The 27,063-nt window shown below is 42.7% G+C and overlaps 1 protein-coding gene across 5 annotated transcripts in view; it reads right to left on the bottom strand.

Annotated features, from left to right (window-relative positions):
* The window catches only part of LOC106561395 (SLIT-ROBO Rho GTPase-activating protein 1), a 189,446-nt gene that overhangs the window by 100,307 nt on the left and 62,076 nt on the right, over positions 1-27,063 (bottom strand). The gene's annotated exons all lie outside the window — the stretch shown is intronic.

The raw sequence follows: 27,063 nt of genomic DNA, 5'->3' as shown, positions 1-27,063 counted from the left end.
GACCTGAGCTTGTCCAATAAGAAATGCTAATTTTAGTTTCCCATTGCAAAACGTTTTGCTACAGTGTGCTCTAATGAACATGACCCTCTTTACAGAAAGATTTTCACTTGACTCATGTTCATTCATATAAAACAGAACAGTGACTGTGCACAACTTCATTATCATACACTGATCACTGCATAGACAAACGAGACAGAGACACCGACAAGTAGAGACAGGGAAATGTAGGGATGTGTTCAGGCACCCTAAGAAACAGAGGTGTGTGTGCGCGTGTGTGTCTGTGTGCCCTCTTGCCTGGCTCTCTGAAGGCGGTCTTTGTCATCTGATTTGATTATTAGGATCCCCATGAGCCGACGCCAATGGCGACAGCTAGTCTTAATGGGGTCCGAAACATAACGAAAAAAACATTACAGACAAAAAAACTTTACAATTTACGTACAATACCAGTCAAAGGTTTGGACACACCTACTCATTCCAGGGTTTTGCTTTAGTTTTGACTATTTTCTACATTGTAGAATAATAGTGAAGACATCAAAACTATGAAATAATACATATGGAATCATGTAGTAACCAAAAAAGTGTTAAACAAATCAAAATATTTGAGATTATTCCAAGTAGCCACCCTTTGCCATGACAGCTTGGCACACTCTTGGCATTCTCTTAGCCAGTTTAATGCTTTTCCAACAGTCTTGAAGGAGTTACCACATATGCTGAGCACTTGTTGGCTGCTTTTCCTTCACTCCACGGTCCAACTCATCCCATACGATCTCAATTGGGTTGAGGTCAGAGGATTGTGTAGGCCAGGTCATCTGATGCAGCACTCCATCGCTCTCATTCTTGGTCAAATAGCCCTTACATAGCCTGGAGGTGTGTTGGGTCATTGTCCTGTTGAAAAACAAACCATAGTCCCACTAAGCGGAAACCAGATGTGATGGCGTATTGCTGCAGAATGCTGTGGTAGCCATGCTGGTTAACCTGTTATGGCTAGGGGGCAGTATTTTCACAGCCGGATAAAAAATGTACCCGATTTAATCTGATTATTACTCCTGCCCAGAAACTAGAATATGCATATAATTATTAGCTTTGGATAGAAAACCCTCCAAAGTTTCTAAAACTGTTTGAATGGTGTCTGTGAGTATAACAGAACTCATTTGGCAGGCCAAAACCTGAGAAGATTCCATGCAGGAAGTGCCCTGTCTGACAATTTCTTGCCCTTCTTGATTATCTCTATCCATTACAGAGGATCTCTGCTGTTAAGTGACACTTCCTACGGCTCCCATGGGCTCTCAGAAGGCGGCAAAAAGCTGAATCGTGGCTTTGCAGGCTCTGGTTGAAAAAAAGTAGCGCGTTTGGGTAGTGGCTGGTTACAGTACTGTGAGACTCAGGCGCGTGCCCGCGTCGACCCCATGCTATGTTTTCTTTCATCTGTTTACCTAAACGCAGATTCCCGGTCGGAATATTATCGCTTTTTTATGAGAAAAATGGCATAAAAATTGATTTTAACCTGTTATGGCTAGGGGGCAGTATTTTCACGGCTGGATAAAAAACGTACCCGATTTAATCTGGTTACTACTCCTGCCCAGTAACTAGAATATGCATATAATTATTGGCTTTGGATAGAAAACACTCCAAAGTTTCTAAAACTGTTTGAATGGTGTCTGTGAGTATAACAGAACTCAAATGGCAGGTCAAAACCTGAGAGATTCCTTTACAGGAAGTGGCCTGTCTGACCATTTCTTGAACTTCTTTGCCATCTCTATCTATTACAAAGGATCTCTGCTCTAACGTGACACTTCCTACGTCTTCCATAGGCTCTCAGAGCCCGGGAAAAAACAGAATGTCGTCATCCCAGCCCCAGGCTGAAACACATTATCGCCTTTCTCAAGTGGCCGATCAAGGGACTGTGGGCTTAGGCGTGTGCCCTGGCCGCCCCCGTCTTTGTGATTTTTCCTCTGTTTGCCGAAAAGGAGATTCCCGGTCGGAATATTATCGCTTTTTTACGAGATAAATTGCATAAAAATTGATTTTAAACAGCGGTTGACATGCTTCGAAGGACGGTAATGGAATATTTAGAATTTTTTTGTCACGAATTGCGCCATGCGCACGACCCTGATATACCATTTTGGATAGTTTCTGAAACGCACAAACAAAACGCCGCTATTCGGATATAACGATGGATTATTTGGGACCAAACCAACATTTGTTATTGAAGTAGCAGTCCTGGGAGTGCATTCTGATGAAGACAACAAATGTAATAACATTTTTGTAATAGTAAATCTGATTTTGGTGAAGGCTAAACTTGCCGGGTGTCTAAATAGCTAGCCCGTGATGGCTGGGCTATGTACTTAGAATATTGCAAAATGTGCTTTCACCAAAAAGCTATTTTAAAATCGGACATATCGAGTGCATAGAGGAGTTCTGTATCTATAATTCTTAAAATAATTGTTATGCTTTTTGTGAACGTTTATCGTGAGTAATTTAGTAAATTGTTAGTAAATTCCCCGGAAGTTTGCGGGGGGGTATGCTAGTTCTGAACGTCACATGCTAATGTAAAAAGCTGTTTTTTGATATAAATATGAACTTGATTGAACAAAACATGCATGTATTGTATAACATAATGTCCTAGGTGTGTCATCTGATGAAGATCATCAAAGGTTAGTGCTGCATTTAGCTGTCTTCTGGGTTTTTGTGACATTATATGCTAGCTTGAAAAATGGGTGTCTGATTATTTCTGGCTGGGTACTCTGCTGACATAATCTAATGTTTTGCTTTCGCTGTAAAGCCTTTTTGAAATCGGACAGTGTGGTTAGATAAAGGAGAGTCTTGTCTTTAAAATGCTGTGAAATAGTCATATGTTTGAAAAATTGAAGTTTTCGGATTTTAGAGGAGTTTGTATTTCGCGCCACGCCCATCATTGGATATTGGAGCAGGTGTTCCGCTAGCGGAACGTCTAGATGTAAGAGGTTAAGTGTGCCTTGAATTCTAAATAAATCACAGACAGTGTCACTAGCAAAGCACCCCGACACCATCACACCTCCTCCATGCTTCACGGTGGGAACCACACATGCGGAGATCATCCATTCATCTACTCTGTGTCTCACAAAGACACGGCAGTTGGAACCAAAAATCTCAAATTTGGATTCATCAGACCAAAGGAAAAATGTCCACCGGTCAAATGTCCACTGCTCGTGTTTCTTCGCCCAAGCAAGTCTCTTCTTATTATTGGTGTCCTTTAGTAGTGGTTTCTTTGCAGCAATTTGACCCTGAAGGCCTGAATGATGCAGTCTCCTCTGAACAGTTGATGTTGAGATGTGTCTGTTACTTGAACTCTGTGAAGCATTTTTTTAGGCTGCAACTTCTCAGGCTGGTAACTCTAATGAACTTATCCTCTGCAGCAGAGGTAACTCTGGGTCTTCCTTTCCTGTGGCGGTTCTCATGAGAGCCAGTTTTTGTGACTGCACTTTTTGAAATTTTCCGGATTGACTGACCTGCATGTCTTAAAATAATGATGGACTGTCGTTTCTCTTTGATTATTTGAGCTGTTCTTGCCATAATATGGACTTGGTCTTTTACCAAATAGGCCATCTTCTGTATACCACCCTTACCTTGTCAACACAACTGATTGGCTCAAACGCATTAAGGAGGAAAGAAATTCCACAAATGAACGTTTAACACGGCACACCTGTTAATTGAAATGCATTCCAGGTGACTACCTCATGAAGCTAGTTGAGAGAATGCCAAGAGTGTGCAAAGCTGCCATAAAGGGAAAGGGTGGCTACTGAAGAATCTCAAATATAAAATATATTTTGATTTGTTTAACACTTTTTTGGTTACTACATGATTCCATATGTATTATTTCATAGTTTTGACACCTTCACTATTATTCTACAATGTAGAAAATAGTAAAAATAAAGAAAAACCCTGGAATGAGTAGGTGTCTAAACTTTTGACTGGTACTGTAAACATGTAGTGTGTGTGCGCATCTATCAGTTACACATACACGTCAGTACATATACACAACAAGTAGGTCATATGGGGTGAGGCGTTGTGCCGTGAGGTGTTGCTTTATTTGTTTTTTTAAACCAGGTTTGCTGTTCACTTGTGCTATAGATGGAAGGGTGTTCCATGCACTCACGGCTCTGTATAATACTGTATGTTTTTTATACATTTTTCTGGACCTGGGGACTGTCAAAAGACCCCTGGTGGCATGTCTGGTGGGGTAAGTGTGTGTGTAAGTGCTGTGTGTAAGTTGACTATGCAAACAATTTGGAATTTCCAACAATGTTTCTTATAAAAAGTGACGCATTCAGTCTTTCCTCAACTCATAGCCAAGAGAGACTGGCATGCATAGTATTACTATTAGCTCTCTGATTACAATAAAGAGCAAGCCATGTGGCTCTGTTCTGGGCCAGCTGCAGCTTACCTAGGTCTTTCTTAGCAGCACTTGACCATAATCAAGACAAGATAAAACTGGAGTCTGCAGGACTTGCTTGGTGGAGTGTGTTATCAAAAAAGCAGAGCATCTCTTTATTACAGACAGACCTCTCCCCATCTTCACAACAATTTCATCTGTATGTTTTGACCATGACAGTTTACAATATAAGGTAACACTAGGAATTTAGTCTCCTCAACTTGTTCAACAGCCACACCATTCATAGAACTTACAATGCTCTTAGTTTAAGACATGTTCAGGGCCAGTTTATTACTGGCCACACATTACAAAACAGACTGCAACTCTTTGCTAAGGGTACATACATAGACGCACATGCTTTGTTTAATGCTAGTGGCAGGTCATTGGTAAAAACAGAAAAGAGTAGAGGGCCTAGAGAGCAGCCCTGCGGTACACCACACTTTGCACATTTGAGATTAGAGAAGCTTCCATTAAAGAAAACACTGAGGTCTATTAGATGGATAGCTCTGAATCCACAATATGGCAGAGGTTGAAAAGCCGTAACACATACGTTTTCTCAACAACAGGTTATGGTCAATAATATCAAAGGCTGCACTGAAATTTAACAATACAGCTCCCACAATCTTCTTAACCTCTTGAGCATCTGATCCCGTTAGCGGGATCAAAATCCAGCGAAAAATCATATCGCCAATTAGCATTAAAAAATTAGCATAATTTTTTACAAAAATAAAAAATATTTTTTTTTTTTTTTTATAGATACACCTCTCCTGAATCGACCCACGTCGTCCGATTTCAAAAAGGTTTTACAGGAAAAGCAAATCATTAGATTATATTAGATGAGTCCATCGTAAAAAGCAGCTTCATAGCCATTTTCCGACCAACCACTTCCATCACATATTATCAATAAACAGCTAAATGTAGCACTAACCTTTTACAAACTTCATCAGATGGCACCCCTAGGACATCATGTTATACAATGCATGCATTCTTTTGTTCAATAAAGGTCATATTTATATATAAAAACAGCATTTTACATCTCTGTCTGACGTTGACTACCTAATTTCCCCTCAAAAGCGTCCCGGTAAACAATGCTACGTTTCAATAAATTGCTATACTATAACGATTTTTTAAATGTATATTGTCAATCTAACATTTATAGATGAATATCTCTTGAGAACACCCGTCATACCAGATTTTAAATTAACTTTACTGGGTAATCACACTTTGCGATAAAAGGAGATGCGATACTCAGAAAATCAGCTAATATACAGTGCTCGGCGCCATCTTGGATGCAACAGTATGAACCATCTCATCTTCAATAATATTGTCAATAATCGCCTACCTTTAGTTGTCTTCATCAGAAAGCATCCCAGGTCCACAACAGATGTATTTTCGGTCAAAAAGTCCATACTTCACGTTCCATTAGCCTGATGTTGGTAGCGCGTCCTATGGCTCTCTCCAAACGCAGCTCTGCACTTCATACTGAAAGCAATCCTCGCGCATGTAGGTTCGTTCAAACATGTCAAACGTTGTATAAAATAAATGTTCAGGGCCACTAACACCAAGAGAGCCAATAAGATTCGAGGGGGATGATTTCATTGCCTTTAAAACCGTTTCCAAAGGTGGGGGCAGACATGGCCGCCGGCGTCATAATGGTGATGGCCCATCCCCTGTGACCAATTTCAAACTCCTGTCATTCACTGAGTTTTGACTCTATAAGGCTCAAACCACTGTGAAAGGACTGGCGACATCTAGTGGAAGCAATAGGAAGTGCCAAAATATTCCTAAACCCCTGTGTTTTTCAATGGGATAGGTTTAAACTCAATACAACACATCAGGTATCCACTTCCTGTCAGAAAATGTCTCAGGGTTTTGCCTGCCAAATGAGTTCTGTTATACTCACAGACACCATTCAAACAGTTTTAGAAACTTTAGAGTGTTTTCTATCCATATATAATAAGTATATGCATGCCCTATCTTCTGAGTTTGATTAGTAGGCCGTTGAAAATGGGAACGATTTTTTTTCAAAATGCGCTGTGGCGCCCCCTATCCTAGGGTATCCTCAACATCAATTTCTTTCAACAAATCATCAGTAATTTGTGTCAGTGCAGTAGATGTTGAGTGCCCTTCTGTATAAGCATGCTGAAAGTCTGTTGTCAATTTGTTTACAGAGAAATAGCATTGTATTTGGTCAAACACATTTTTCAACAGTTTACTAAGAGCTGGCAGCAAGCTGATAGAACCAGTAAAGTCTGCTTTACCACCCTTGGGTAGTGGAATGAATCCTCATTAGCTTTCCATCTAAGTTGTCAATGCCAGGAGGTTTGTCATTATTGATCGATACCGATTTTTCCACCTCTCCCACAATAACTTTCCAAAATCCAAACTTACAATGTATTTCTTCCCAAAATGTCATTTAAAGTACTCCAAAAGGTTTTTTGCCAGCATTCTTTATATGATTGATCTTGGCTTCATAATACAGTTTCTTCTTTTTGTTGAGTTTAGTCACAATTTCTCAAGTTGCAGTAACTCAGCCAGTGATATGTGCAGCCAGACGTAGACACTTCTTTTGCCCCATCTCTTTCAACCATACAGTTTTTCCAATTCCTCATCAATCCATGGAGCCTTAACAGTTAACAGTCAGTTTCTTAACAGGTGCATGTTAATCAATAATCAATAATAATAATTTCATAAATTCATAAAATTCAGCGTCTGGATGCTTCTTATTAATCACATCGGACTCCGTCCAGGTCTCATGTGGAGATTCTGTAATTCCGTCCACAACCATGTTGTTCCGCCTTGATTGTCCCTCGAGATCCGATTTCTCAGTCATTGTTATCATGGATTCTCATTCAGAACTGATGTCCTCTCTCAATGACTTACAGATTGCTGCCATCTTGCTGTTCTCCTGTTTAAACTCATCGAGCTGACCCTGGGAGAACTTCAAACTGTTCCTCAGGTCCTGGATCTCTCTGGTCAAGTCGTCCATTACTTTATTAGTTGACTCCACCAGTATTTAGACACAACACTTGAAGCTATTTTCTTGTTGTAACAGCTGCTTGTAGAACAATTTTTGTTCATCTAAAAGATCCTTCACCTGTGATGGAGATCCTTCACCACTGTCCTCAATGGTACTCCCACTGGCTTTGGTCTTTGTTGCGCTGTTACTCCTTGCACATCCAGACAGGGCAGGTCGCAGGGATTGTGGACTACAGGAGAATGGGGGCCAAACACACCCCCATTCACATCGATGGGGCTGTCGTGGAGCGGGTCAAGAGCTTCAAGTTCCCTGGCATTCACATTACCAACAAACTACCATACTCAATACACACAAAGACAGTCGTGAAGAGGGCATGACAAAACCCATTCCCCCTCAGGAGACTAAAAAGATTTAGCATGGGTCCTCATATCCTCAAAAAGTTCTACAGCTACACAATCGAGAGCATTCAGACTGGTTGCATCACTGCTTGGTATAGCAACTGCTCGTCATCTGACTGCAAGGTGCTACAGAGGGTAGTGTGTACGGACCAGTTCATCCCTGAGTTCAAGCTTCTTGCCATCCAGGACCTATATACAAGGTGGTGTCAGAGGAAGGCCCTAAAAATTGTCAAAGACTCCATCCACCCTAATCATAAACCTGTTCTCTCTGCTACCGCATGGGAAGCAGTACCTCAGCACCAAGCCTAGGTCCAAAAGGCTCCTTAACAGCTTCTACCCCCCAAGCCATTAGACTGCTAAACATCAAATGGCTACCTGGACTATTTGCATTGACCACCTTTTTTTACGCTGCCACTACTCGCTGTTTATTATCTTTGCATAGTCACTTCACCCCTACCTACATGTACATATTACCTCGACTAACCTGTACCCCCGCACATTGCTTCGTTACCCCCCATGTATATAGCCTTGTTATTGTTATTTTATTGTGTTACTTTTATTTTTACTTTCACTTTTTTTACTGCCATTGTTGGTTAAGGGCCTGTAAATAAGCATTTCACTGTAAGGTCTACAGCTGTTGTATTAGGCACATGTGACAAATCTAATTTTATTTGAAACAACAACAAACAGCAGGGATCTACACAGCCACAAGCCCGGGACAATCAGCAGTCTCAGCCACAATGGCCAACTGTCGCGTGCTGCGTTCAAGCCCTCAAGAAAACACCGCTGGCTTGATTAGGCAGCTAGCTAGCACCTAGGCTAGCTTCTACGCCAAGCAGCTCTCAGACCCGCAGGATCACTGGACAGATAGTAGCGGACCCAGCAACTGATGCCAACCGCATCACAGGATCAAAACTCAAAAGGTAGCTATCTAGTAACCAAACTTTTTCTATAGACTTTCACAACAACAAACTTTCCAAAATAACTAACCGAGCTCTCCCTTGTTCCGCGTTCAACAGGAAGTGCCGTGAAAAGCAAATGTGTGCTTGGAGATCAAGGTCTCAGTTACCTGACAGCTCTGTCCTGTCTGCTCAACACTCATCTAGCGAGATGTTTCAAGACTTCTTAATCTGGATCAGGCCCAAGCCTGGCCAAGGCTTCGACTCTGTCAATCACCGTATTCTTATCGGCAGACTCAATAGCCTTGGTTTCTCAAATGACTGCCTTGCCTGGTTCACCAACTACGCAGACGACACCATTCTGTATACATCTGGCCCTTCTTTGGACACTGTGTTATCTAACCTCCAAACGAGCTTCAATGCCATACAACACTCCTTCCGTGGCCTCCAACTGCTCTTAAATGCTAGTAAAACCAAATGCATGCTTTTCAACCGTTCGCTGCCCGCACCCGCCACCCCGACTAGCATCACTACTCTGGACGGTTCTGACCTAGAATATGTGGACAACTACAAATACCTAGGTGTCTGGTTATACTGTAAACTCTTCTTCCAGACTCATATTAAACATCTACAATCCAAAATCAAATCTAGAATCGGCTTTCTATTTTGCAACAAAGCCTCCTTCACTCACGCCGCCAAACTTACCCTAGTAAAACTGACTATCCTACTGATCCTCGACTTCGGCGATGTCATCTACAAAATAGCTTCCAATACTCTGCTCAGCAAACTGGATGCAGTCTATCACAGTGCCATCCGTTTTGTTACCAAAGCCCCTTATACCACCCACCAATGCGACCTGTATACTCTCGTCGGCTGGCCCTCGCTACATATTCATCGCCAGACCCACTGGCTCCAGGTCATCTATAAGTCTATGCTAGGTAAAGCTCCGCCTTATCTCAGCTCACTGGTCATGATAACAACACCCACCCGTAGCACGCGCTCCAGCAGGTATATCTCACTGGTCATCCCCAAAGCCAACACCTCCTTTGGCTGCCTTTCCTTCCAGTTCTCTGCTGCCAGTGACTGGAATGAATTGCAAAAATCGCTGAAGCTGGAGACTTATGTTTCTCTCACTAACTTTAAACATCAGCTATCTGAGCAGCTAACCGATCGCTGCAGCTGTACATAGTCCATCTGTAAATAGCCCACCCAATCTACCTACCTCAACCCCATATTGATTTTATTTACTTTTCTGCTCTTTTGCACACCAGTATCACTACTTGCACATCATCATCTGCTCATCTATCACTCCAGTGTTAATCTGCTAAATTGTAATTACTTCGCTACTATGGCCTATTTATTGCCTTACCTCCTGACCCCATTTGCACACACTGTATATAGACTTTCTTTTTTTCTATTGTGTTATTGACTGTACGCTTGTTTATTCCATGTGTAACTCTGTGTTGTTGTATGTGTCGAACTGCTTTGCTTTATCTTGGCCAGGTCGCAGTTGTAAATGAGAACTTGTTCTCAACTAGCTTACCTGGTTAAATAAAGGTGAAATAAAATAAAATAAAATCACAAAAAAGTATTAGCTGGTAAGTATTAGCTTCCACAGCCCTCCCCAGGTGATGAGTGCCCTATATAATAGTGTCATGACGTTGGCCTCTTTGAGTACAGGGAGGACAGTTGACCCCCTCCCCCCCTTTGCACCATCCCCCAACCCACCTTCCCCCACCCAGTCCCTGTGTGAAGGAGTGGTAACATTCCAGGAGAATCTCTTGCCACATGGCCCATAGAGAGACACAGGAAATTCTTCCAACTCACAGAATTGGGGAGCCAAGCGACATTTGTGTTCTGGAGAAGGTATGAAAGATTGGTGAAGAATCCAGCTACGAACTGGTCCGCTTGGTACAATTTTGTGATACTCAGAAGAGACAATATAGCCATATTACCATAAAACTGTTTATATAATAGCCTCAGCGATGAGACTTGCATCCACATGGTTGTATAGAATGTATTAATAAGTATAAAGCTATTTGTAATACATTGAGATGCTATGTACTGATGTTAATGTGATAGAATTATATTTCTGTACCAAGCTTAACTCAGTCATCGGCACGCCCCCAGGGACACAGACAGGACCAGGCGTCATGTGACATGTTCACTATAAAACTATACTCTGATCTACTTTCTTCAGACCCGGCCTCCACTCCATTGCGAGTTGGCCAATAGGTTTGACCATCCAAGTACTCTACTGAAAGTGAACTATACCACGTGGTTAACTTTTAGACTATTGATACTGACAGAATAAGAACAAGTCTTTGATATTAATTATTAGTCTGCAGCTAAGTAAATTATATAATTGAACGCGAAGACCAACGAAACATCCATTCTATGACGACATTAATGAATGTCGCTTTGAAAGATCCATTCTAACCGAGAGAGAGAGAGAGAGAGAGAGAGAGAGAGAGAGAGAGAGAGAGAGAGAGAGAGAGAGAGAGAGAGAACTCTCCAACAGAACGACGCTCCAACAAGGATCCCGACGACACACTGAGCGTAAATATATATTGATTGCAATTGTTCTCAAATGACTGAGCGTTCATGTGCAAAGGATTAGCATGTCAATTGTTAATATTAATGAACTGTAAGGTCTTCTCAACTGCCCTTTATGACCCATTGTTCAACAAGACACCAGCCATGCCTGTTAGCCACTAGGGCACATTACTCTACCAATTCTTTGTGATGATAATTACTGTTTGTATACTTTCTGTGAATTACTTAGTTTAGTAAATAAATGATTTTAAGACAATTGATGTATGGATGATTTTAGTAAAGACTGGGTTCGTGCAGATACAACAATTTACGACGTTTGGAATGAGACTGGACGCGAGGTAAAATACACCATTTAAACCAGAAGATAATCGGCCTATACTATAATAGAATATAATATATAATGTTATAATATAGGAAAGTTATATTAGGAAAATTATAACTTTGTAATCTGAATATTTTCCTTGGTGCCCCGATCTCCTAGTTAATTACAATTAAACGATTAATCAGTTTAATCACGTGATAATAATTACAGGGAGTTAATTGATAAACATGTCTTCAGTTTAATGGTACCCCAAAGACACGACAATAGCATGCACTATATATCAGCACCGAGTGCACACTGCAGCTGTGGGGGAGTTGGGTTGGAGAGTGTGTATCAACAACATTTCTGGGGCATAGCTGGAGCAATGTTTTAACCTGTTAGGGCTAGGGGGCAGCATTTGCACGTCTGGATAAAAAAATGTACCCGATTTAATCTGGTTACTAATCCTACCCAGTAACTAGAATATGCATATACTTATTATATATGGATAGAAAACACTCTAAAGTTTCTAAAACTGTTTGAATGGTGTCTGTGAGTATAACAGAACTCATTTGGCAGGCAAAACCCTGAGACATTTTCTGACAGGAAGTGGATACCTGATGTGTTGTATTGACTTTAAACCTATCCCATTGAAAAACACAGGGGCTGAGGAATATTTTGGCACTTCCTATTGCTTCCACTAGATGTCACCAGCCTTTACAAAGTGTTTTGAGTCTTCTGGAGGGAGATCTGACCGAACAAGAGCCATGGAACGATGATGTCCCATTAGACACCTGGCGCGTGAGTTCATGTTGGGTACCCTCGTTCCAATACGTTATAAAAGAGTATGCATTCGTCCACCTTGAATATTATTCATGTTCTGGTTAAAAAAGGCCCTAATGATTTATGCTATACAACGTTTGACATGTTTGAACGAACGTAAATATATTTTTTCCCCTCGTTCATGACGAGAAGTCCGGCTGGCTTAGATCATGTGCTAACAAGACGGAGATTTTTGGACGTAAATGATGAGCTTTTTTGAACAAAACTACATTCGTTATGGACCTGTGATACCTGGAAGTGACATCTGATGAAGAGAATCAAAGGTAATGGATTATTTACATAGTATTTTCGATTTTAGATCTCCCCAACATGACGTCTAGTCTGTATCGCAACGCGTATTTTTCTGGGCGCAGTGCTCAGATTATTGCAAAGTGTGATTTCCCAGTAAGGTTATTTTTAAATCTGGCAAGTTGATTGCGTTCAAGAGATGTAAATCTATAATTCTTTAAATGACAATATAATATTTTACCAATGTTTTCTAATTTTAATTATTTAATTTGTGACGCTGACTTGACTGCCGGTTATTGGAGGGAAACGATTTCCTCAACATCAATGCCATAGTAAAACGCTGTTTTTGGATATAAATATGAACTTGATAGAACTAAAAATGCATGCATTGTCTAACATAATGTCCTAGGAGTGTCATCTGATGGAGATTGTAAAAGGTTAGTGCATCATTTTAGCTGGTTTTATGGTTTTGGTGACCCTGTCTTTGACTTGACAAAACATTACACACAACTCTTGTAAATGTACTGTCCTAACATACTCTAAATTTATGCTTTCGCCGTAAAACCTTTTTGAAATCGTAAAACGTGGTTAGATTAAGGAGATGTTTATCTTTCAAATGGTGTAAAATAGTTGGATTTTTGAAAAATGTGAATTTTGACATTTATTTGGATTCAAATTTGCCGCTCTTGAAATGCACCTGCTGTTGATGGAGTGCACCACGGGTGGCACGCTAGCGTCCCACCTAGCCCATAGAGGTTAAGCTGATCTGACTTCTCGCAACAGGGGAGAGAGCCCGCCACAAGCTTAAGTAAACTTTGGAAACTAAAGACTTCCTTGTTAGATCATTTGTTAGAGAAGTTACTTTACATGTAGTAAAGTTTTAGAATAGAGCATTACAAGAGACAATACAGAAAGAGGAAAAGAAATGTGGCTAAGAGGGAGAAAGAGAGAAAGCGACAGACGGAGTGAGACATGGCTGTGCTTAAGCAGCGGCCTGCAGCAGGCTGAATTCCTACATTTCATCTAAAACATTGCTCCTGCTGTGGAGCAGAGCAGTTAGCCGAGCAGAGGAAGGAGGACAGAAGAAAGGCCAGGTCCTGAGGCCTTAGGGCCAGCTGGCAGGAACCATATGGAATCTCTCCTCTGGAACTCTGGAAGAGCTCCACCCCGAAGGTCAGTCAGCAAAGACAGGCAGCACACCCACACTTGTCAACGCAACAGGTGAAACTCTGTACCCTCACCCTGGCACATGGCCAATGCTGCATCCCTGAACTACATAACTCTTTGATGATAGCTGCTGGAAGCGGACAAAACATCCCGGACCACAGAGCTGTAACATTCCGTCTCTCTCGCTCGCTCTCTCAGAACTCCCTGGGAAGTTTGGAAAACAGGAACTATAGTGCATGTGACAAAAGACAGGACAGGAAATGAAAAACATCCTGGTGACTGCCAAACTCAAGGCCATTTTTCATAAAAGGAATAATCAAATTTAGCTAAAAGCATAAGTGACGCATGGGGGAAACATGTACAGAACATGGCATTGGCAGGGAAGTTACCAGGAAGAAACAAACAGTTATGGCAATAGAAGACTTATGGCAGAGTTGTTGGACAGCATCACATACACACTCTCAAGACTGCAGTTACCGTAAATCTTTCCTGCCTTATGCTTCAGTGGAGTGGCGTTCTTTCATTTATTCTCTGTTCCTGCCTGTGTGTTCACAAGTGTGTGTTTTTTTTTGCCTAGTATGTATGAGAGGGCGAGGGCTACCAGAAAGTGAGTGTTTGTGTGAAGTGTATGTGTGTGCATGCACATGTGGGTCTACTGTGTGTGTGTGTGTGTGTGTGTGTGTGTGTGTGTGTGTGTGTGTGTGTGTGTGTGTGTGTGTGTGTGTGTACACTTGAGTATGTGATTGGCCGGTCTCTACTGTAATGAGCTTGGTCATGGGACATCAGCTGTGACCGCGGGTTAGACAATTAGATAACTGGGCCTTTTAATATCCCCATCCGCTAGTGGAGGGGCTCTGCTGAGAGAGGGGTGCACTACAGTGTGTGTCCGTACGGCCGTCTACTTTTGACCAGAGTCATATGGGCCCCTAGTCAATAGTAGTGCACTATATAGGGATTGGGAATAGGGTGCAATTAGGGATGCAACCTAAAAGAGACAGCTGATGAATCACCACACAGCCTTCTTTCATCACACGCTTTGTTGCGCATAATGGCTGTAATGAACAACGGACAGGAACTTACAATTACAGTCCCCGAAAAGCCAGAATGAATGGAGGAAAGGCTTTGGGACCTAAAAGGGTCCTTATTCCAAATGTGTAACTAGTGTAGATGGAAACACTGTGGGAGCCATTGAATGAACAGTAGCTGTTGTAATAAATCAATGGCCTAATAGTGGGGTTGTGTGCTGGCTATTGAGACATACTGCTGGACCAAGTGACAGGCCATTGACTTAGGCGTGTGTGTGCGGGCGTGCATGCATTTTAGGGCTGTCCCTGACAACAACAAAGAATATCTTGGGTCGCTCGAGTCTTGTCCTGTTCTTTCGACCAATCGATTGGTCAAAATGTTTAAACTTATTTTTCCATATATAGACAGACAAACCGTATTTGTTTGAATAACGTCAACTACATATGCACTGAGCTTGTCTGATGCTTTAAGCACACTTTGATTAGATAACGAAGACACACAAATGACTCAAGATGGTCACACTGTGTGACTGGTGAACGTGGTCTCGCTCTCCTCCCTACTGCAGTGAAAAGGCACCACAGCACAACACGTGTTTATTGGCCTGTCCATATTACAGCCATTTAGTTTCTTGTTCGCTTCTGACTGAAAAGTTCTGTTACCGAAATCCCTAATTTGTTTTTGGAAAAACATTCCCTATTCCCTCAACCCTTGCTCTCTTTACGTGAAACATCGAATGCATGTGAAAAATAGGGCCTGACCGATAGCCTATCATAATCACATCAATAAATTGGTTATAACAAACTATGAACACCATGACACGTGACAGCGAAATGGATGCGGAGGACATGAAAAAGAAACTTGAAATGGGTGAATGTTTACTGGTTGCTCAGGAGGGAAAGGGGAAGTCAGATCTGTGAAGATATGACTTAGTTGTGGAAACTACTGCAGATCAAGACAAGAGAGGGTATAGGAGGAAGCATTGAGTGAGTATTGTGTGTGCCAAACAGTTGCTGTTAGATGTATTATCAATGTGGATCTTTTGGAACAGTGTAAACGACACTAAATAACTGTACCAGAGAGTCTGTTCTAACAAAAAAAATGATATATAAAGCCTTTATAACAGCATACTAAAAACAGTTGCAAGCATTCTTGAATTGCGGTTTATTTATTGTTTAGGCTAATTACTCAAAGCTCCCTTTGTTATTTAATTGAAAACTAATATGCTTGATTGCATTTCAAAGCATTCATGTCCTGTACGCTGTGTGATGGAATTAACAGATGAATGATTGATTGACTGATACAGTAGCCTATTGAAATATAGGCCTAAATAAGTTACAGTATTAAGACTAAACAGGATGCGCTCTCAGGCCGACAGCTCGATGGTGGTTATACAAGGCTACTATACAAAGACTACTTATGATAACGACATTATGTCACAGATTATGTCGTGGTGTTGTAGAGAGGACCAAAATGCAGCAGAGTTGTGGATACTCATTTTCTTTTAATAAAAAAAAAGAGGAGTAAGGCATCCACTGGAAAAACAATACACTAAATGATTCTCACGACAGGAACAGTCTCACAGGCATACAAAAACGCAGTGCAAGAACAACTACCCACAAAACCAAGTGACAAACATACTCCTACATATATGACTCCCAATCAGGAACAACGATCCCCAGCTGTTCCTGATCAGGAGTCACAAGACCAACACAGAACATTCACACACACAAGACTGCCACGTCCTGACACCAAAACTACTACAACAGCTCCATCTGCTGGTCAGGACGTGACACATTACTTATTACTATATTGATTATCTGTCACGTCCTGACCAGTAAAGGGGGTTATTTGTTATTGTAGTTTGGTCAGGGCATGGCAGGGGGTGTTTGTTTTATGTGTTTCGGGGTTTTTGGTTTATGTTCTATGTTAGTATATTTCTATGTTTGCTCTAGTGTGTCTATTTCTATGTTTAAGTTTCTTGGGTTGACCTTCAATTGGAGGCAGCTGTTCCTCGTTGCCTCTAATTGAAGGTCCTATTTAGTAGGGGTGTTTTTCCATGGGTTTTGTGGGTAGTTGTTTCCATGTATTGTCAGTGTACCTTACAGGACTGTTTTTCGCCGTTTGTTTAGAATAAGTGTTTTTTTTTTTATTCAATAAAAGAAGTTGAGCATACATATACCCGCTGCAGTTTGGTCCCATCACTACGACGAGTATGACATTATCATAATAATAAAATTCAAAACAGCTGAATCTGTGAAATTGCTTTACCTGGCATTTTGACGTTGCATGAGGCTTGGTGCTCACGGAATCAGTAGGCTACTAAACAAACACTCAAACAGGCAACAGAAGCAAGATCTATCTTATTTCTGTCGATATACAGTGCTTTCAGAAAATATTCAGACCACATTTTGTAACGTTACAGCCTTATTCTAAAATGTATTCAATTGTTTCCCCCCCCTCAAATCTACACACAATACCCCATAATGAAAAAGCAAAACAGGTTTTTAGAATTTTTTTATAGTTTATAAACAAATGTTAACTGAAATATCACATTTACATAAGTATTCAGACCCTTTGCTCAGTACTTTGTTGAAGAACCTTTAGCAGTGATTACAGCATCGATTCTTCTTGTGTATGACACTACAAGGTTGGCACACCTGTATTTGGTGAGTTTCTCCTATTCTTCTCTGCAGATCCTCTCAAGCTCTGTCAGGTAGGATGGGGAGCGTTGCTGCACAGCTATTTTCAGGTCTCTCCAGAGAGGTTTCGATCGGGTTCAAGTCCGGGCTCTGGCTGCGTTGTCTAGGCTGTGTGCTTAGGGTAGTTGTCCTGTTGGAAGGTGAACCTTCACCCCAGGTCTGAGGACCTGAGCACTCTGGAGCAGGTTTACATCAAGGATCTCTCTGTACTTTGCTCCGTTCAGCTTTGCCTTGATCCTGATTAGTCTACCAGTTCCTGCCGCTGAAAAACACCTCCCACAGCATGATGCTGCCACCACCATGCTTCACCGTAGGGATGGTGCAGGGTTTCCTCCAGACGTGACACTTGGCAAAGAGTTCAATCTTGGTTTCATCAGACCAGATAATCTTGTTTCTCATGGACAGAGTCATTAGGTGCCTTTTGGGAAACTCCAAGCGGACTGTCATGTGCCTTTTACTGAGGAGTGGCTTCCGTCTGGCCACTCAATCATAAAGGCTTGATTGGTGGAGTGCTGCAGAGATGTTTGTCCTTCTGGAAGGTTCTCCCATATCCACAGAGGAACTCTGGAGCGCTGTCCTAGTGACCATCGGGTCCCTGACCAAGGCCCTTCTCCCCCAATTGCTCAGTTTGGCCAGGCAGCCAGCTCTATGAAGAGTCTTGGTAGTTCCAAACTTATTCCATTTAAGAATGGTGGCGGCCACTGTGTTCTTGGGGACCTTCAATGCTGTAGACATTTTTTGCTACACTTCCTCAGATCTGTGCCTCGTCACAATGCTGTTTCGGCGCTCCACAAACAATTCCTTCGACCTCATGTACTTCTCCACCAGGGCTCGATACAGCACAGGGAGGGACGCCCCTTCTCCATCCCCTACCTTGACCAGAGCCTCAGCTGTAGCCAGGTGCATGGAAACAGGATGCAATGGAGCTCAATTTCGAATCTCATAGCAAAGGGTCGGGAATACTTATGTAAATAAGGTGTCTTTATTTTTTTTATCAATTTGCTAATATTTAAAAAAAAAACATGTTTTCGCTTTGTCAATATGGGGTATTGTGTGTAGATTGCTGAGGATTTGTTATTTAATCAATTTCAGAATAAGGCTGTAACATAACATATGGAACAAGTCAAGGGGTCTGAATACTTTCCGAAGACACTGTATATGGATGATTTCTAAAGCTAGGCACATTTAACAGTTAGGCTATTGTAGGGCAGGGCGGTATACTGTATTTTATGATACACTGGTATTAAAATACCGTCACATAATATAACCATACACAATGGATTAGTCCACCGAGACAGGCACGAATCAGACAGGTGTCTGGTCGACTAAAGAAATCTTGGTTGACCAACAGCCTATCAACCAAACAATCGACCAGTAGACTAAATGCGATCAGAGCTAGTGTGCTTAAGTGTGAGGGCGACGAGGGCCATGGCAGCACAGTGACCTCTGGGACTCTGCTAACTACCCAATGCAGGAATTCGGTTAAACCACTGAGAGGACGACACAGGTAGAAAGGAGGGAGAGTAAACAACTGTCCTCGGAGGAGATAAGAGGGAGAAAGAGGGAGAGAGTTTGCGCGAGAGAGGAATCTCATTAGCTGTTTGTGCTTACGCGTGTGGGCGTGCGTAGGTGCATGCATGACTACGTGTGTGCAGGAGAAAGTAACTGTCCTGACAGCCCAACTCCATTGAAAAGCCATTATAACCATATAAAACTCTGTCGCTTCATACAGTAGCGACAAGTAAGGATAATTAATCCCACTATGCGGTGTCTTTACACAGCAGCAGAGGCCTTATCTGAAATAGCAAAGTCCTTTACGATAAGACTTTTTCATTAATAAGCCGCCTCACTAGCTTTAATGGAAGTCTCTCTCTGGGTGGATTGCAAACTGTTATAGTTAGTAGGCTAATTAATTGCCTGGTGAGTGAGGCTATAATGTCAGCTGATACAGTAAACAGTTGGTCCTCTTTCGCTTAGTGGGTTGAGCATGGTGCTTCCTAACCCAGTATTGTGGGTTTGATTCAGCCCAGATTCATGCTGGGGCCACTCATACGAAATATGTATGCACACATGATTGTAAGTTGATTTGGATAGAAATGTTTGCTAAATGGTATATTATATTATGATATTACAATTGCAAATGGCATTTACAAAGGTGGAATGACAGCTACTATCTGAAATTGGGAGTGTTTAGTGTATATTTGGATCATTTCACCACGAATGAAGGGTCATTTAAATCCTATGAGACACAAAAAGGGAAGTCTATTTAACCGATTCGCTTTGTTTGATGGGGGAAAGAAATCTTGTCTATTCAAGTCGCTCCCTCTCAGGGGTGGCCTTGGCTATATAAATAATTCAATTATACCCCTCTCCATTCCATCCCTCTGACATTCCCTAAACAAACAGTACTGCATAATGTGTGTGTGTATGTTTAATGTGTTCATTTTGCAAACAGCAATGGTACTGTCATTGACTGACTAACTGACTGTCACTCCCTAGGACAGGGCTCTGGCCACTCTGCCTTGGGGCCTGTTGTTGCTCTCTCCCACTGCATTCTGGGAGAAAAAGAGAGAAGTGGGTAAAAGAGCTGCTGACCCAGCTGGAGGCTGATAGAGTGTCATGGTGTCTGTCTGCTCTGGAGGGGAGCAATGAGGAGAGAGTACTGTCCACACAGGAAAACAGTCAGTTCGTTTTTTCCCCCTCATCAATCTACACACACACACACACACACACACACACACACACACACACACACACACACACACACACACACACACACACACACACACACCACACACACACACACACACACACACACACACACACACACACACACAAACACACACAAACACACACACACAACCCCATAATGACAAAGCAAAAATAGGTTTGTAGAATTTATGGCAAATACATAACGTATATAGTATGTATAAGCTGGAAGTAGAAGCCTAATTGTGGTAGCCCATTAGTTTACACCAATTAGGGAGGGGTGGTAGGGTTAGGGGAAAATAATAAAGGTAAATATATAACAAAAAACCATATATAAATAATATATGGGGGATTGGAAGTGACGCAGACAATTATATTGATAGAAGCTACAATCTATCTGCATTATTAAAGCTGATCTGCCCCCTAAAAAATATATAGTGCCTTCGGAAAGTAATCAGACCCCTTGACTTTTTCAAAAAAAAATTACGTCACAGCCTTATTCTAAAATGGATTAAACTGCCCCCCCAATCTACACACAATACCCCATAATGAAAAAGCTAAAAAAAAATGTTTTTGAGCAAATTAATTCAAAAACAAAAAACTGAAATATCACATTTACATAAGTATTCAGATTCTTTACTCAGTACTTTGTTGAAGAACCTTTGGCAGCGATTACAGCCTCAAGTCTTCTTGGGTATGACGCTACAAGCTTGGCACACCTGTATTTGGGGAGTTTCTCCCATTCTTCTCTGCAGATCCTCTCAAGCTCTGTCAGGTTGGTTGGGGAGCATTGCTGTACAGCTATTTTCAGGTCTCTCCAGAGATGTTTGATCGGGTTCAAGTCTGGGCCATCTTTCCCTCGATCCAGACAAGTCTTTCAGCGGCAGTGACTGGGAAACATCCCCACAGCATGATGCTGCCACCACCATGCTTCACCGTAGGGATGGTATTGGCCAGGTGATGAGCGGTGCCTGGTTTCCTCCAAACATGATGCTTGGTATTAACCAAACGTGACGCTTGGTATTAAGGCCAAATAGTTTTAAAAAATCTTGTTTCTCACGGTCTGAGAGGCCTTTAGGTGCCACTCTGTATCGCCCTGGCCATAGAAAGGTTTTTTTTTCTCGTTATTTTGGTTAGGCCAGGGTGTTACATTGGGTGGGCATTCTAGGGGAGATTGGCGGAGGGGAGATTGGCGGAGTCAGGCGGTAGACCTGAGCCAACTCCCCGTGCTTACCGGAAGCAGCGTGGTACTGGTAAGGCACCGTGTTATGCTGTGAAGCGCACGGTGTCTCCAGTGCGCGTTCATAGCCCGGTGCGCTATAGGCCAGCTCCCCGCAAGTGCCATGCGAGTGCAGGCATCGAGCCAGGACGGATTGTGCCAGCTCAGCGCGTCTGGTCTCCAGTGCTTCTTTTCGGTCCAGGTTATCCTGCACCGGCTCTGCGCACTGTGTCTCCAGGGCGTTGGAAGGGCCCAGTTCGCCCAATGCCTGCGCTCCGCCCGTGCCGGGCCAAAGTGGGCATTCAGCCTGGAGTGTGGGTAAAGAGCCTACGTACCAGAACTCCAGTGCTCCCCCACAGCCCGGTTTATGCTGTGTCTCCTCCTCGGACCAGGCCTCCAGTGGGTCTCCCCATCCTGGTCAGTCCTGTGCCTCTTCCACAGACCAGGCCTCCAGTGGGTCTCCCCATCCTGGTCAGTCCTGTACCTCCTCCACGGACCAGGCCTCCAGTGGGTCTCCCCATCCTGGTCAGTCCCGTGCCTCCTTCATATCTCCCCACCCTGGTGAATCCTGGGCCAGAGCCGCCAGAGCCGCCCACCAGCCCGGAGCCGCCGGAGCCGCCCGCCAGCCCGGGGCCGCCGGAGCCGCCCGCCAGCCCGGAGCCGCCGGAGCCACCAGGGTCGCCCACCAGCCGGGCGCAGCCAGGGTCGCCCGCCAGCCGGGCGCAGCCAGAATCGACCGCCAGCCGGGCGCAGCCAGGGTCGCCCACCAGTCCTCCGGCGCAGCTAGGGGCGCCACCTAAGTGGCCGAAGCCAAGGGTGGAGCGGGGTCCACGTCCCGCACCCGAGCCGCCGCCGTAGGAAGGCCCACCCGGACCCTCCCCTTCAGAGTAAGGTTTTGCGGCTGGAGTCCTCACCTTTCGGGGGGGGGGGGGGGGGTACTGTAACGCCCTGGCCATAGAAAGGTTTTTTTTGTTCGTTATTTTGGTTAGGCCAGGGTGTTACATTGGGTGGGCGTTCTATGTTCATTTTTCTATGTTGCCTGGTTTCTTTTGTTTGGCCGTGTGTGGCTCCCAATCAGGCACAGCTGTAGTTCGTTGTTGCTGATTGGGAGTCACACATAAGTAGCCTGTTTTTTCCTTTGGGGTTTGTGGGTGATTGTTTTCTGTTTTGTTCATGTAGGACCATACAGGACTGTTTGCTGTCGTTTCTGTCGAGTATTTTGTTTATAGTGGTTCATTTGAATACGAATACACATCCTCCGCTGCATCTTGGTTTTCTTACGACGACAGTCCTTACACACTCTACCATAAAGACCTGATTGGTGGAGTGCTGCAGAGATGGTTGTCCTTCTGGAAGGTTCACCCATCTCCACAGAGGCACTCTGGAGCTCTGGCAGAGTGACCATCATGTTGTTGGTCACCTCCCTGACCAAGGCCTATCTCCCACGATTTCTCAGTTTGGCTGGGTGGTCAGCTCTAGGAAGAGTATTGGTGGTTCCAAATTTCTTCCATTTAAGAATGATGGAGGCCACGGTGTTCTTGGGGACCTTCAATGCTGCAGCTGTTTATGTGTTTTTATTCCCTTCCCCAGATCTGTGCCTTGACACAATCCTGTTTCTGAACTCTACGGACAATTCCTTCGACCTCAGGGCTTGGTTTTTGCTCTGACATGCACTGTATAGACAGGTGTGTGCCTTTCCAAATCATGTCCAATCAATTTAATGTACCACAGGTGGACTCCAATCAAGTTGTAGAAACATCAAGGATGATCAATGGAAACAGGATGCACCTGAGCTCAATTACAATTTCTTGAATACTTATGTAAATAAGGTATGTTTTTTATTTTTAATGCATTAGCTAAAATCTCTAAAAAAAACTGTTTTCGCTTTGTCATTATGGGGTATTGTGTGTAGATTGATGAGGGAAAATGAATTGAATACATTTCTGAATAACGTAACAAAATGTCAAGTGGTCTGAATACTTTCCCAACACACACACACAACATTACCAAAAGTATGTGGACACCTGCTTGTCGAACATCTTATTCCAAAATCATGGGCATTAACACACACACACACACACACACACACACACACACACACACACACACACACACACACACACACACACACACACACACACACACACACACACACACACACACACACACACACACACACACACACACACACACACACACACACACACGTTCAAAAGTTTGGGGTCACTTAGAAATGTCCTTGTTTTTGAAAAATAAGCACACCTTTTGGACATTAAAATAACATCAAATTAATCAGAAATACAGTGTTGACATTGTTATTGTTGTAAATGACTATTGTAGCTGGAAACGGCTGATTTTGTATGGAATATCTACATAGGCGTACAGAGGCCCATTATCAGCAACCATCACTCCTGTGTTCCAGTGGCAAGTTGTGTTAGCTAATCCAAGTTGATCATTTTAAAAGGCTAATTGATCATTAGAAAACCCTTTTGCAATTATGTTAGCAGCTCACATAAATAAATAAACCAGGAGAAATGACAGTCCATCATTACTTTAAGACATGACGGTCAGTCAATCCGGCGGACAATTTCAAGAACTTTGAAAGTTTCTTCAAGAGCTTCAATGCCATACAACTCTCCTTCCGTGGCCTCCAACTGCTCTTAAATGTAAGTAAAACTAAATGCATGCTCTTCAACCGATCACTGCCCGCACCTGCCCACCCGTCCAGCATCACTACTCTGGACGGTTCTGACTTAGAATATGTGGACAACTACAAATACCTGGGTGTCTGGTTATACTGTAAACTCTCCTTCCAGACTCACATTAAGCATCCAATCCAAAATTAAATCTAGAATCGGCATCCTATTTCGCAACAAAGCATCCTTCACTCATGCTGCCAAAGCCTCATGCTGCCAAACATACCCTCGTAAAACTGACCATCCTACCGATCCTTGACTTCGGCAATGTCATTTACAAAATAGCCTCCAAAACTCTACTCAGCAAATTGGATGCAGTCTATCACAGTGCCATCCGTTTCGTCACCAAAGCCCCATATACTACCCACCACTGCGACCTGTACGCTCTCGTTGGCTGGCCCTCGCTTCATATTCGTCGCCAAACCCACTGGCTCCAGGTTGTCAATAAGTCTTTGCTAGGTAAAGCCCCGCCTTATCTCAGCTCACTGGTCACCATAGCAGCACCCACCCGTAGCACGCACTCCAGCAGGTATATTTCACTGGTCATCCCCAAAGCCAACACCTCATTTGGCTGCCTTTCCTTCCAGTTCTCTGCTGCCAATGACTGGAACGAACTGTAAAAATCACTGAAGCTGGAGACTCATATCTCCCTCACTAACTTCAAGCATCAGCTGTCAGAGCAGCTCACAGATCACTGCACCTGTACACAGCCCATCTGTAAATAGCCCATCCAACTACCTCATCCCCATACTGTTATTTTTATTTTTTTAAGGTTTTGCTCCTTTGCACCCCAGTATCTCTACTTGCACATTCATCTTCAGCACATCCATCACTCCAGTGTTTAATTGCTAAATTGTAATTATTTCGTCACTATGGCCTATTTATTGCCTTACCTCCCTTATCTTACCTCATTTGCACACACTGTATATAGACTTTTTCTATTGTGTTATTGACTGTATGTTTGTTTATTCCATGTGTAACTCTGTGTTGTTGTTTGTGTAGCACTGCTTTGCTTTATCTTGGCCAGGTCGCAGTTGTAAATGAGAACTTGTTCAACTAGCCTACCTGGTTAAATAAAGGTGAAAAAATAAAAAATAAAAAAATAAACTCACAAAAACCATCAAGCACTATGATAAAACTGGCTCTTATGAGGACTGCCACATGAAAGGAAGACCCAGAGTTACCTCTGCTGAAGAGGATAAATTCATTAGAGTTACCAAATAAATGCTTCAGAGTTCAAGTAACAGACATCTCGACATCAACTGTTCAGAGGCGACTGCGTGAATCAGGCCTTCATGGTCAAATTGCTGCAAAGAAAACCCTACTAAAGTACACCAATAAGAAGAGACTTGCTTGGGCCAAGAAACACGAGCAATAGACATTAGACCGGTGGAAATCTGTGCTCAGCATTTGTGGGAACTCCTTCAAGACTGTTGGAAAAGCATTCCTCATGAAGCTGGTTGAGAGAATGCCAAGAGTGTGCAAAGCTGTCATCAAGGCAAAGGGTGGCTACTTTGAAGAATCTAAAATATATTTTGATTTGTTTAACACGTTTTTGGTTGCTACATGATTCCATATGTGTTATTTCATAGTTGAGGTCTTCACTATTATTCTACAATGTAGAAAATAGTTAAAATAATGAAAAACCCTTGAATGAGTAGGTGTCCAAACTTTTGACTGGTACTGTATATCATAAAATATATGAACTATATTTGCCACCAGTCCATAGCTATCTAAGCATCAATTGTTAACCCAGCAGTGTTGCAGTTCTTGATACAAACCGATGCGCCTGGTACCTACTACCATACCCCGTTCAAAGGCACTACAATAATTTGTCTTGCCCATTCACCCTCTGAATGGCACACATACACAATCCATGTCTCAATTGTCTCAAGGCTTAAAAATCTTTAACCGGTCTCCTCCCCTTCATCTACACTGATTGAAGTGGATTTAACAAGTGACATCAATAAGGGATCATAGCTTTCACCTGGATTCACCTGGTAAGTCTAGGTCATGCACTGAGTGTACAATGTTTTGTACAATCATTGCACGTCTGCAGCAGAGAGACGAGAGAGAGCATGAGAAAATGAGTTTTGATCAGTCATGGAAATAAAAAGTGCTGAAAACATGTTGGCTCACTATTTAAAAGGAAGATGGAGAACAAACTATAGGATGAAAAATAATGGTGTTTTTCATAAACGCTATCAAGCAAAAATAACATTCCTACCGCCTACCGCTGCTGCAGAGCTGTATCCTAGCAAGATTGCTTCTGGGCCAACTGAGGTGCTGTAGCAATAACCCCATAGGTAGCACAAATTGTGTACTTCCTTACAAACAGTCACTTTATCTCACTCCTGAAAGCGACCTGATAGAGTAGAAAAACATGGCTGACGAGACATTCCTTGTCCTGGACACTGAAATGTACCATAGCCCCTCTGACTCTCTTTCTCCAAATGGAGGAAAACAGTGGCCAGACATCAGGGCTAGTACAAATTGTCCTACGTTACCTGACAAAGACTTGACTTCTCCAACTTCCCTGGTGATTTTTATTATTTGACCAACATAAACTGAATGAACATAACTTGGCTCCCTGTCAAATGTGGAAAAACTTCATAAGAAATCTGTGACAATGCTCAACTCAGTCAGCAGCAGTCAGCAGCCCAACTGCACGCAGCTTGTCAGTATTCACTGCTCTCCAGTGCGGAAATGCCAGCTAATTAGCCAGTGATTTAAAGAGCGCATTTTAAAGCTAATCCATTTTATTACACACACAGCCAGCCCAAGCTAGGCTGAGGCACTGCACTAACGTTAGGCCATGAAGCTCAGAGTCAGGCATAAGTGCACTTTTTCAACCTCACACAAGTCGTTCCAAAGAAAACATCCTAGAGAATGTGGAAAATACATAAGCTGTTCTGTATTAACCTTGTTTAT

This window comes from Salmo salar, chromosome 10, assembly GCF_965601325.2.
Source record: "Salmo salar chromosome 10, fSalSal1, whole genome shotgun sequence".
Lineage (NCBI taxonomy): Eukaryota > Metazoa > Chordata > Actinopteri > Salmoniformes > Salmonidae > Salmo > Salmo salar.
This window is presented reverse-complemented; position numbering and strand designations above follow the sequence as displayed.